General features: G+C 41.6%; 1 long non-coding RNA gene across 1 annotated transcript; it reads right to left on the reverse strand.

Moving 5' to 3' along the window:
- Positions 1 to 8,705: 8,705 nt before the first annotated feature.
- LOC128780427 (uncharacterized) lies at positions 8,706 to 13,353 on the reverse strand. Its single transcript, XR_011650926.1, has 3 exons — positions 13,216 to 13,353; positions 9,307 to 10,028; positions 8,706 to 8,773 (listed from the first exon to the last, which is right to left on the reverse strand). It is a non-coding gene; the product is annotated as an uncharacterized lncRNA (long non-coding RNA).
- Positions 13,354 to 13,936: the final 583 nt, after the last annotated feature.

The raw sequence follows: 13,936 nt of genomic DNA on the forward strand, positions 1-13,936 counted from the left end.
CCAACACGGCCACACTTTCACTGACCCTGAGTTGCGTGTCCCCAGGCTGGTCAGGTCCGAAGGGACTAGTCCCATGGTTGTTGGAATAATCTTGTCTCCCTTCTGGTACGTCTCCTTATTCTGTCCTTTGCAGAAGATCTGAAGGTCCATGGTGTGGGCTGGGATGGCAGCAATTCAGAGAATTCAGAGAATTCTCTCCCACTGCTGAGCAGGCCGCACACCCATGAGTCAACACTCAACAATGAGCCTGCTCTTGCGTGCCGGTGCCAGGAAAGTTTCTGGAGGAAATGTGTCCCCAGTGGACCTCCAGTGCATAGGCTCTGAATAGATTGGTCTTGGTGAATATAATTCTAATTTAAATTCAACTGGTATTACTGAGCACCCACTTTCACTAGACACCCTGGTAACTGGCTTACATGCACTATAACCATGTTCACAGGCACCCTATGAAATGGAAATTACTGTCCTTACTATAGAGGTGAGGAAACTGAGGCTTAAAGAGAGAGTTAAGAAATCCACCTAAGGTCATGCTGTTAATAAAAGAGCCAGAATTCAAAATTCATACACACAAATCTAACTCCTAAAAGACTTGTAACTGGAAAAAGAGGAAAAGATACTGAATATGTTATGATATAATATTCTATCTACATGTCTGTTCACTCCACTGGACTGCCAGCTCCTTCAGTGCGAGAAATACATTTTGTTATGTTGGTGGCTGCTCATTTGGTGCTCAATCCACGGTTTTAGGTAAACACCAATAAGTGAAATAGTCCTCTACTATTGTCCTTCCTCATGGAAAATGTCTTACTTCATAAGGTCATTGTGCAGAATCATGTCTTATCTCCCCTCTTACCCTAAACTTTTAGCTTCTGGTCTAAATCCCTGTGTTAAGTAAGAGCTCAGTAAACATTTGTTGTGTAAATGGAACCATGACCAGACCTTCATCGCCCAGGGTCATCACTGCCCTTTCCTCACACAAACTCCTGCAGAACGTGCACTCCAGTAACAGCCAGCCACTCCCTATTCTTTAACTTACCCTGCACTTCACGGCTCCACACCTTGGCTCAGGTAGCTCCCATCTGCCTGCCTAGCTCTACTTTCTCCAGTTGCCTGGCAAACTCGTACTCATCTCCGAATTCCAGCTTGGACTCCCTTTCTCCAGGAGTGTTTTCCTGATGTGCTCAAGGAGAGCCAACTCTCTTTCCCTGCCTCCCGTCCCCCAACTTTGTGTTTTTATAATGATTTTATTGAAGGCCCATGCTGTGTCTTAAATATCCTATAACCTAAGCATTAACATAGAACTTGACATAGAGCAGGTATGTAAATAAGCTTGTTGAATATATAGGTATATTGACCTATGGAATGATATATACATATTTCTCAAATGAATTTGCTTTTGCATTTTGGAATATGAATAACTAATCATATGCACAAAGTATTTCTAAAAATTGATATAATTATGGCCCTGGCAGGGTGACTCAGTTGGTTGGAGCATCATCCCATACACCAGAAAGGTTGTGGGTTTGATTCCCAGTCAGGGCACACACCTAGGTTGTAGGTTTGAGGCCCAGTCAGCATCCATACAGGAGGCTGCTAATCAGTGTTTCTCGCTCACATCGATGTGTGTGTGTCTCTCTCTCTGCTCCCACTTCTCTCTCTCTAAAAATCATACATATCTTTGGGTGAGGATTTAAAAATAATTGATATAATGATGGTTACTATATCAGGCAAATGAAGGGTTAGAGTGTGTTGCATAGAGGTCGCCCAAAATATGTGTCCACATCCTAACTCTTGGAGTTTGTTAATGTGACCTTTTTTGTAAAAAGGATCTTTGTAGACATAATCTAAGATCTGGGGAGGAGATTTTTCTGGATTACCTTGTCAAGCCCTAAATCCAATGATATGTGCATTTCTCAGACACCTAGAGAAAAGGCGCAGAGAAGACAGCAAGCCGTGTGGAGGTGGAGGCAGAGATAGGGGGATGCAGCCACAGCCAATGACCACCGGGGGGAAGCAGGAGGACAGCTCCACCCCTACCACCTTCAGAGGGAGCATGGTCCCGCCAACACCTTGATTTTAGGCTCTTGACTTCTGGAACAGTAAGAGCATAAATTCCTGTGGTTTTAAGCCACCCCATTGGTGGTAATTTATTATAGCAGCGACAGGAAGAAATACAGGAGGCAACACAGTTGAGTGGCAAGGACATTCGATTTATGATCCCTGATTTTCAACTTTGAACTTCATGCATGACCTTAGCATGTTGCTTCCCTGCACCTCAGTGTCCTCATGTGGAAAACAACTGTGGGGGGACCCTCTTCGTTCCTTCCAATCTGTGAATCAAGGGTGTAGGGACACTGCTCTTATTTCTCACCAGTGGCCAGTGGGTGGGGACAATAATTATGTGGTGACCTTTATCTTGACAGAAATATTTGAAAACAAATAATTAAAGCTTCTCCTTTAAGAATAAGACTAATGCATTTTTTGCCTTTTAAAAAAGAGTCCTTTCAATAGGCTTAAGCCAAGGACTACTGGCCTTTAATTCCCAGGTGCAAATTGTAAGGCAGAACAATAAAAAATGCTAGGGAATATGGGGCCAGCAACTGCCCTGTAGTTATAAGTGTATCTCAATGGGATAAAAATCTTAGTGAAGGCACTACAATTTGGATAAGGCACAGTTTTATTCTTTCCCAAGCTATGAATGTTGCCCAGTGTTTTCTTTCTTTATTTTTTCCTCCTGTCAGGAAGGTTTATCAGGCCCCCTTCTGCAAATGCTATGGTACCTGTCTTTTAGTGAAATTAATGGTAAATGTACCTCTTTCAGCAGGTGTCACTCCAGCAATTGTGTGACTAGAAGAGGTAGGTGTTCTATTTTAAGAATCATAGTGTTTTGCCATATGCAAGAGATACAGCACAATTTGAAATGCTTGCTTTTAACTATGGGTGATTACACGGGAAGAATACATTAAGAATCAGTAACAATCTTTTAAAAAAAAACTCTTTTTAAAATAAACAGTGGAGAAATGACAACTAGGCTGACAATTATGGAGCTGTAGCTCTCATGGTTAAATCTGGGATATATTTTTCCATTATGAGATTCAGAAGGTTGTTGGAAACTTCCCTTTGCATCTCTGACCATAGTTTCCAGTTCAACTTTCCACCAAAGATTACATTTTCTGGAACTCCAACTGAGAAGGAAAAAAAGATGGGGCGCCTCTAGCTCACTGCCCAGGGCCAGGCACAGAGTGGTCACTTCATGGATGTGGAGTAGACAAATGGGTGACACTCCTTGGTGTACTGTTTTTTGGTTATCATATCATATCATATCATCATCATATCATATCATATCAAAAAGCCTTATTAGATGGGGATGTATTGAGTGTGAAGACATACCAGTTTGAACACAGAACAGAAACAATCTCTAGAGTCTCATCAGAGTAGAGAGCACCCCATGTTGTGACTTCTTGGGATCCATAAATAGTATTTATCAAACACACATGTTCAGAGCAGGGTAGTTGCTAGAACCTGTCTAGAACTCGCAGTGTCTTTCTAGGCTAACATCTTTTCCGGACAAGAGTCAAAGTACTGCCCAGATGGATCAAATACTTGTACAAATACCACCAACACAAGGCACGTTCAAGAGATAAACACAAAACAGACTAGGAAGGTGGGGGAGGTTGAAAGGAGATGAATGGAGACAAATAAGTAGCTGGGGGAGAAAGCATACAACACAAAAATGGAACATACCAGGCTTACCCTAATTTAACAAACCAATGACTTCCTATTCTTCTTCCTTAAACATTTACTGACTACATATTCAGTGCCAGGCAGTGTTCTAGACACTGGGATTACAACGATAAAGAAAGCAGTTACAGCCCCTGATTTCCTAGAGCTTGCTTCTAGAGGAGCCGATGCCAGTGATGGAATAACACATGGTTCCTGATGTGGAAGGACACTGTCAGGCCACACCCGCTCTCCAGCCGTGCCCAGGTCAGGAAGGGTCCCCTGACTCCCTCAGGCTGCAGTCTTCCCTTCTGCAGCCTGATTAACCATCTCCCATCTATGTGATCGCAAGGGGAAAAAAGGTGTAACTATGTGAGGTAATTATATTAACTAAACTTATTGTAGTGACCGTTTTGTTTTATATAGATATCAAATCATTATGTTGTGTACCTTGAACTCACACAATGTAATATGTCAATTATATCTCAATAGAAGTGTGTGTGGGAGGGAGAAAGTAATACAGTGAAACATGATTTTATAGAGTGCAGAAATTAAATGAACAAACAACCAGACAAACAAAACAATGGCATGCCATCTATTAGTCTCTAGTTAACTATACCCTCCTAACAGGCTCTTAAGTTCCGGGGGAGCCGGGGCAGAGTCTTCTCTCTCTCTGGTATTTCCCAGAGTCTACAGGCACTGCTTGGTATATGAGTTTTAAAATAAAGTCTGTAGAAGATATAATATTGTATTGAATTTAATTTTCAGGCACATTGAATTAGTTTCCTGTGAACGATGTGCAGTCAGAATATTTTAGAAAGAGAAAATCAATGACTTGCATGTAGGAAGTGCTTATGAGTAAATGAATGGTTTCTTAAAAGATAACACCACCTAATATTTTAGTGATGAGACTTAATCATATCAAAAGCTGTATTAGATGGGTACTGTTTGTATCACCACTTCATGGAGGATGACTTGGAGGTTTCAAATTATTAGAGAACTTGCCCAAGGTCACATTGGCAGAGAAAAGTAGAGACAGGATTCAAACTCAGAGTTAGATTCCAATAGCTCTTAATAGCGTGTTATGCTGCCCACTAAGGGTAACTCCAGCTGGCCTCAGGGGATGTTTTACTGCCATTCAGTGTTTTTGTCTGGTTTCTTCCTGACACTAGACTTTCAAATATGTTGTCACTTAGTTTTCACGCTGTTGCCTCAGTTGCTAGTTTGGATATATTTAGCATTTTTAAAAATTTCATTTTGAACATTGGAAGGGTAGTCTTTGTTCTCATAGGTGTAGTATGTAGGTTTCCCTTCTCAGTTTCAGGACTGACCAGAAAATTATTAAGCGTGACACACAGCCTTCTGTGAATAGAGACTTTAAGGGGGGTCAGCAAAGTCTTCCTAGCCCCCAAACCTCCCCCATTTGTTTCATGATGTTTCTAATCCCACCAACAAAGCTTCATTGTTTGGCTTCAAGTCTTGTTCCCTCAAAATGCAATACACCTGGGATAGACAAGTAATACTCTAAACCAAGAAGTCTACCAGCTGGCCTGTCTTCCTTTTTCCCTCTATCCCTTCCCTCAATGAGTGTTTGTGGAGATAGATGTTTAGCTGGGTACTGAGTATTAGAGGTTTAAGTATAAATAAGTGGCCCCTGGCCTTAGGAAGATCTTGAAGCAGATGAATAAAAAAGAAATGTGACGCAGTATTGTAATGCTATGAGGAGGCATTTATAAGGTCTAGGGAAACCCAAAAAGAAGGAATACACTGCTCTCCTTGGAAAGGTAAGTATAAGTATCTTTTAAGCTTAATGTCCTTCACATTTTAGTAAGAATGGATTGTAAAGATTGTTTTCCAGGAGGGATACTTTGGTGATGGGAGAAGAAAGTTCAGTGAACATGAGTTCACTGAAATATGACAGAGAAAGAGGGGGAATGACAGTGAGAAAAAATTTCACAAAGAAAAAAACTGTAATCAAAGTCATAATACTGAGCTGATTTCAGAACCGAGAGTAGATTGGGTCCTTCTCATTTATGTGAGTCTACTCAATTGTCAGGCTATGTGTTAAAACACTACAGCAAAAAAAAAAAAAAAAAATCAGTATTCCTGAAAAAGTTTTATATCTGAAATTCTACAAGGCAAAAATTTTGTTGTGATTGACTGACAGCCACAGAAGCAAGCTTTTCTGAAAATATTAGAGGTAAGCAAACTTTCTATATAGAACAAGATAGTAAACATTGTAGGCTTTCTGGGCCATACAGTCTCTTTTATTGGGTGGCCATAAAAACAGCCCCAGACAGTATTTAAATGAATGGGTGTGGCTGTATTTCAATGAAACTTTATCTGTAAAAAGAGATAGTGGGCTGAATTTGGGCCATAGGAGATCAGTTCCTAGTCCCTGGTTTATATCATTTAATAGGCATGTTAAAGTCCTAAGTTAAATATGTTTAAGTAAGGTTTTCTGAGGTGAGGCCCCTGGCTCCTGGGCGGACAGCAGGGCCTCAGGCAGAGCTCTGTTCCTGGCACAGCTTAACTAAGCCTGGTGAGCTCTCTGAAGGGAGGAGCCCTTGGAACAAATGGTAACTCTGGGAAAGACTGCAGAGACCTGACAAAGGCGAGAGGGAGGGAGCAAAAGACAGGCAGAGGATCTTTGTGCTATAAATGATTAGCTTCTTACCAAAGATTCATGCTTAAGGTGAACTTTTTGATTAAAAAATGTGTAGATTAAGTGGTCTATGGCTGATGAAAAAATTTCTTCTTCATTAGTAATAATAGATGAATATTTAACATATTATTAATTCATAGATCATAGTTACTTAGTCTTCTATTTATTCATTCAACAAATCTTGCTTTCTACATGCCAAGTATTATATTAAATCCTAGAGAAACAATATTTAGTAATTCAGGGTCATCACTAGACACCAAGATGTCCAAATTACCTCCCTTCTAATTTCTCGTTGTGATTTTCTGTAACCCTTCCACTTTATTGTAGGTGGTTATGACATATGAAACTTCACAGAGCTTTTTAAGGCTTCAAGCCCTTTGCCCAAGCTGTTCCTTTGAATTTACCAAGACTATGTCTGTTATTGACTCACAAAGATTCTGCACATCAATAAAAACTATCTTCATGTCATCTTTTGCAAATGGCTTAATGTGTCCCATCACTTGGCCTTTATGTCTGCTAATTCCAACTTATGGTCAAAGCTGGACACAGACTTCACCTGCTCTGGGAAGCATTCTTTGATCAAAGACTTGCAGATGAGTATCTACCTATCTATCTATCTCTCCAACCTGATGCCTTCTCTAATCAAGTATCTACTCAAAATCTCTACTCACATGTTCCATAGGTCTTCTAACTCAGCATGTCCAGACTTGAAGTCAAGACCTATACCTTATGGTCTACAATTCACAAAGTTTAGATGATTGTAGCTCTTAAATAGGTCTGTGTGACTTCTTTCTAACTCCACTGCCTTCATCAGAGCCTAACCTACCAACTTCTCATACCTGAATGTTCTAATTGTTCTGCTGGAGTCCACTCTCATCTAAATCTCATGCATATCCTATATCCATCTGATCGCATCAATCCACTCCATGGTTTCACACTGCTCTTTGGGTAAGGAACACGTCCCTAAATATTCTGCTAGACTCTGCATGATCGACTAATCAACATCATCAACTTTCTCCCAGACTACTCTCTTTTTCTCTTTCTCTAACACATCCGAAGTGGGTGTCATTTTAGAGTTTTATTCTGGTTTGCATCTGTGGAAGATTTGCGTGAATGGCTCCATCCTTCGGCAACTCTTGTACCCATACTATTTGCCATGTAGCATTTCAATGCTCCCCCACTGTTGTTGACACATAATTTCCTGCCTCTGAGTTCAGCCATGCGACTTGCTTTGGCCAATAGAATTAGGCAGGATATACAGCCCAGGCTCCAAGAGGCCTTGACATTTCTGCCTGCCCTCTTGAACCTCTCCCTTCACCATAAGAAAAAGAAATGTGTCTACGGGAGACCTTTGGTCCCATGAAAAGGATGAGGGACATGCGGAGTGGAACTACCCGGCTGAGCACAGCCTAGATCATCTGACTCTAGGAGGACACATGGATTGATGAGAAACAATAAGTGGTTGTTGTTTTAAGCCACTGAGATTTGAGATGGTTTGTTAGGCAGCAATGGCTAACTGGTACACTAACACAAAAATGTGCACTTTTCTGTGGCTTTGTAAATATCCTCTACCTTTGTTCACATATTTCGGTCAACTGGGGTTCAAATCAACAATGACTGCAGAGATAGACTGATCTTTCCTATTTTGGACACAAACTCTTGCCAGGAGATTGAGGGCCAGTAATAAAACAACGGCTAATTCCTTGAGTATTCCTCCATGACTTTCCAAATGAAATGAGGGCTTTCCCGCCAATCCCACAGATTGGGTGGGTGAAACTGGGCATGGATCATTTCCTAGCAGCCAGGGAAGCTCTTCCTCCCTGGGAGGGAAGACAATTCCATTGTCACAGCCTGAGGACCAGGCTGCAAGTTCAGGGCGGGTTTCTGAGGTGATGCAATCCACCTGTGCTCTGGACAAAGGCACAGTCTGTCATACCTGGCATTTTAAAGGTTGTCCTAGATTTAAATGGCACGTCTTGTTGCTTTTTATCTTTGTCTTTTGAATTTCTCTTTAAAAAGCTCTTTGAATGTTTCTGTCCTTCCCATTTTCTCTACCTGACAAAACCTATTATTAAGTGGATGTTGGTGAAGCCACAGGGCCAATTCATTGACAATTCAAAATGAAACCATGACTGCGTGTGGCTACCATACCCTGCCCCCCAAAGCCACAAACAACACTGTGCTCTTAAAGGAGATTCTTGAAACTAAGGCTGTTACTTATAAATGTGAAGAGTGACCTAGGGGCTGTGAACAAAGTGCCCTGATTAACAAGCATCAGCTTTGCTTCATCAGAACAGAAAAACAGATGTAAAAGTAAACAGTCAACAGATTTCACAACATCGGAGAAAGACAGATCCATACACACCTGGACTGATGTAATTCTTCTCCCTGAAATAAATTTTAAAAATATATGTTTTAGTTTTGCTAACATCCACCCAAAATTCCGAAGCAGACACCTTTAAGCAAGAAATGACTAACTTGACTAGATAAAATGTTTTCAGTTTCTCTTCTTTCGGAGGGAGGGGGAGAAGATTACAAATTTGAATAATTTGCTCTTTCTTTCCATTTAAACTGGCCACACAACGTCATCTTCCAATTGTGTGTACCTGCAAGAGGGCCACCTTTACTACTCAGTGCCCGACAGACCATCTCTTCTAGCCTGACCTTGGTGACCCTTTCTTAAAGTGCTTTCAGGGATATAGATGATGAAAGTGAGCTAGACCTCCATTCTCCTCCCCCAAACTCCTGTACCCCTTTCACTTGAGAGTCAGTGCGTCCACAAGAGTGTGTGTCCCCTCAGCTGTGATTCTTGTGCTGTCCCCGTCACAAACCCCCCTGGCCTTTGGGGTAATGTGGAAACTCCAAGGCCTATTTTGCTTGGTGGCTCACTGAAGGAGAGGTAGGAGGCTTAGAGCTGTTACCTGAGGCCTGGGGGGCTGTGCAGCGGGGCTGGGCGGTGAGTGGCTTCGTCTCCCCAAAAGAGAAGCCTGGGAAAGACCCCCCTCTTGGACAGGCAGAGACACTGGAAGGGCAGCCTCATCAGTGGGCTCTGCGTGGGGCTCAAATGAGTCAGTGGCATCGAGGACCCTTGTGGGATCCAGAGGCAATCTTGAGTGGAGTTTGGGTGATAAGGAGTATGAAGAAATTTTGGGGCTTCCAGGTAGACTCTTGGAAAGGTAACATGGGGAGCCTGCAGGCTCCTTCCAGCCTCCCCAGGTGGGGCCTTCCAAGGCCTCTTGCTGAGGCAGGGAGAACCTTGTTCCACAGTCACTGCCCCTTAACCTTCTCAAAGTGGGAGAGGTGGAAATTCTCCCTGGGGCTTGCCGGTCAAAGTGGAGAAGACTCCCCTGGTTCTCACACTGCTTCTTGGACAGGCTCCTCAGGGGGTGCAGCAGAGAGTCCCCGAGGCTTTGGGGCTGCTCCTCTGGGCGGGGTGACTCTGTCTTCCCCATGCAGCTAAGAGGCTGTGTGGCTGGAAGCTTCCAGGGGACACCGTCAGAGTTGCTATTCTCTGGACCACACTGGGGTTGTTCAGTTTCCGCATCCAGGTGCCACCCTTCCTCTGGGATGTCCTCATCCTTTTCCAGAGGATAATTACAGGCAGGTTGTTGCATCTTTAGTGATAGAGATCAGAGTGTGGAATCTGTCACAAATGAGGGACACAGAGATGAGAAAAAAGGTGTCTGAAATTTCACATGAAACTTATAATTCAGCATAGGAGATAAGGATAGTTCAGTTAACATTAGCAGCATCCTTTATGTTTGAAAGATAACTAACTTAAGTGAGTCCAGCCTTCTCATCTGAATAGCCTGTATGTGGAAATTTGTTTGCTCTTTACCTGATATCTCTTCCAAGTTCAAACTAAAAATCTTTAAAATTTTTAGTGACCTAAGATTCTTCTTAGAAGCCAGATAGCTCATCATCTTTTGATTATCCTCTTTTAATAGAATCAAATATACATTACATGTTAATTACTTTATTTACATATGTACATATGTATGTATGTAAACATACTTTGGTGTATTTCAGGGATGTAAGGATGTAAGAACAAGGGAAATAAGACTCCTTCCCTCAAACTTTAAATTACAGAATGGACATGGTTGCAAAAATATTAATGTAAAATATTTGGCAAAAGACATTCTAGATATCTATCCAAAGTTTGGGAAAATCAACTTGTGAGTCTGAACAGAAAAATCCAGATGTCACCCAATTGCCCTACTATGATTAGGGGCATTTTCTAGGATCACTAATGTAAACTTACCTCCTGGTTAATTAAGCTCTTCCCTTGCTCAAGCAGAGCTGACTCTCCCACTCTGCAGTCTGACTCATGTTGACATGGAAATGACCTATTGTTGTCCCATTATTTTGTAGTTTCCCACATGAAGAAAGTAGTTATGTGTGGGCAGCTCTCTTCCCTTGCCACGGACAATGTGGAAGGTGGTTTCAGACTGTGAATGGCTTGTTTCTGGATGGAGCATTAGCGCTGACCACACATTCTGAGATCTCCAATAACATACCATATTTTGGTGGGTATAATGCACACCGTTTTGCCCAAATTTTTGAGGGAGAAATAAGTACGCATATTATACATGGGTAGTGGTAATTCCATGTCTATATAAAGTGTTTTTAATTCTTTTATTTATGCTTATGCATTAAAAGTGCTCTAGAAAGCAATAGCAATGTCTATGCAAAAATAATACCCTGGAATATGATAACCGGTTTTGTTTCTAAATATAAATAAATAAAAAATTGAATTAAAAAATTTAAAGGAAAGATTTTTTTCCCCTGAAAGTTTGGGCCAAAAAGGTGGGTGTGCATTATACATGGCAAAATATGGTAATTTTAGCAAGTCTATAACTCAACAGCGAAACTCAGCAAGCTGGTGCCCTTTAAGAATGAGCACACTTGGATAGACAAATTTTAAGGATAGCTAATAATTTACTTTTTTAGTGCTATAAAATTTTCATTGCACTAACACCACTTTTTCGTAGAACTTCTTCTATGATGTATTATTTACCTCCTCAACTTGGTAGCAGAGAACACTCAACACCAGTACACCCTCTCTTGATGACCTGGCCTTCTTAAGTTGGTTATCACTCATAGTACTCCCTGCACTACAATGAGTATAATCTACCTTTAATGTAGTTCTATGAGGAATGCAATGCTGGTTACGGTTTTTATAGCATGTGATTACTTACCCCACACTAAATGGCCTCACACTGATATGCTCCCTAATTTTTATTCATTGCTTCTCATTATAGTTCGTGTACTGGACTATGGCAGCTGCTCTCCCCTTCAATGTTTTTCTTCTAATCTGTTTCAAGCATACAGGTTCAAAAACTTTATGTTGAGGAAGTTAGTAAGCTCTTAGATTTACTCTTATCAGCAAAGAGGAGGAGTCAAATGTTATGACATTGTCATGACAATGCTGTGACATTTATCTTGGGGACTTCCCGTTCTCCTATGTTTACTCCCTAGTTCCCATCTGGTTAAAGGCCAAATGAAACTAACAGTTACTGAATTTTGGATTGACAGTTGTTTGAGAAGCCACTTAGATACCAACTAAAATCATTCAGCTCTTATTCGCAAAAGAAATCTGTAATCCTTAATGCTGGTTTTGCTTTAAGATTTTGGGCTGAGGACTCAAGTATACAGAACTTTACATGTAGAATAAAAATGCACAAGGTACCCTTATTTGGGGTGCCTGGGAGAGGGTAATACCAGTTAGGAAACTTACAGTTCGGTGAACTGGTTTCGTTTTTAGATTCATAATTTCTGACTGCTGCTTTCACGGCTGACACCAGCGTTGCTGGAGAAGAATGAAAAAGCCCATTCTGACCCCTGATGAAAACAGATACATTCAATTTCTTTTCAAGGTCTTAACTGGTGGGGACAGTTTCTCATTCTCCCAACAAACAGGTGGCCGAGCTGAGTTACAGGCCCTTTCATACACATACACACCCAGGGATTTTGACAGCTTCTTTATAGCATCATCCAAGTCCTAGGCAGCCACCCCCTTACAGGAATTCAGTCTGTTTACATAGGCACCTGCAGACTAGTTCTATCAAAGTCTTAGTCCTCAGGTTTCCCCTCTGTCCTTGTGCTTTTCTTCTCCTTTGAGGGGTTAGGACACTGCTTTGGGTTTCCTTTCAAGTCATCCTGACTCAAGGCTGTGGCAGCCAGTAGGAGATTATTATGTCCAGTAGAACTTATTTATTGGAACCAAGGCAGTAGTAACTGCTGACATAACTCACCGCAGAACCAGAGAAACTTTAAATACAGCAGGGTTTGGGGAAGCTCTGGACATACTGCTTGCTCTCCCCTCCTCACATCGCTGCCAGCTAGCCTGTGACCGAGGACAAGCCATTCCCCACTGTTCACCTCCAGGCCTCATTGTGAAGAGGAATCCAAATACCTTGCTCACAGGCCTGGTGCAAAGGTTAAAAGACATAATGGTGGAATGTCCTGGGAAGCCCTCCCTAAATGATGACCTCTATGAATATGATTAGGAATCATTAACTGAAGAATTCAGGCTAACTCTTCTCCTTTCCATCCTCTAAAAGGTTAAATCAATAGATGATCATTATAAAGAAAATTCACAAGCCTTCGACCTTCCAAGCTTCAAGAACCCAGCAAACACCACCCACACTGTTGGGAAGCAGCCTCAGTGTCCTGGAAATGAAACTGTACAGATTAACGAGTCACCCATTCTTCTAGACCTGGAGAAGCCAGTAAGACAGAAGCAAGAGAAGCTGGTAGCAGCAGGATCTGAGCAAATGGAAAGTGCAACAGGGAAACCCCCAATGGCAGCTGAAGGTCGCCTCTAATACCTGTGGGTGGTCTGCCTCTGAAGGTGACATTGTCCAGGTGGGTTCTGACAAGGCAGTCAACAGGACCACAAAGCCAGCTGCCAGGCGAGGGCTCGGAAGAACAAGTCCCACACCTGTAACAATGGACCCGCCCCAAACCTGATGCAAGTTGAAATGAGGAACTGGTCTCTCCCCTCCTTAGAGACTTCAGATATTTGTTTATGAAAAGCCCAAAGGGAAGCAAGCTCGGAATCTAAGATCACCTCAGAAAAAGTCAGGTGATTTGTTTCTACTGAACAATGGCTGATCTAGTACAGATGTAATAATGCAAATGCGGCTTTTTTACTTCCCTTCAGTAACAGGCATTGGGAGTTCAGTGAGGCACTTCTAGGTTTCTAGTCTGTTTATTTTCTTAAAGGTTGTGAGAATCATTTCTTCTGACCTTATTTTGCTCACATTTTAAAACATTTTGTGTGGATCTATTTAATTAGTGGACTGTTTGATACGCAGTGAATGACAGAGGAACTAATCATTGTGCTTGGGAACAAATTTGTGAATTAATTTTCACATCATTAAAATGAAATAGAAGGCATTTGTATTTACTGGTGTTCTCATTAGAGCAGTGTCTTGAAGAACCTTTATCTAGTGTCTAGGTGGAGGTATTGCTTACATGCCCTAGAATGCATGCAGTATTAAAAGAATACTTCTACAGACTCTTTACGAAAGCAAACTCAAATGAATT

The sequence above is a fragment of the Desmodus rotundus genome, chromosome 3, assembly GCF_022682495.2.
Source record: "Desmodus rotundus isolate HL8 chromosome 3, HLdesRot8A.1, whole genome shotgun sequence".
NCBI classification, from domain to species: Eukaryota; Metazoa; Chordata; class Mammalia; order Chiroptera; family Phyllostomidae; genus Desmodus; species Desmodus rotundus.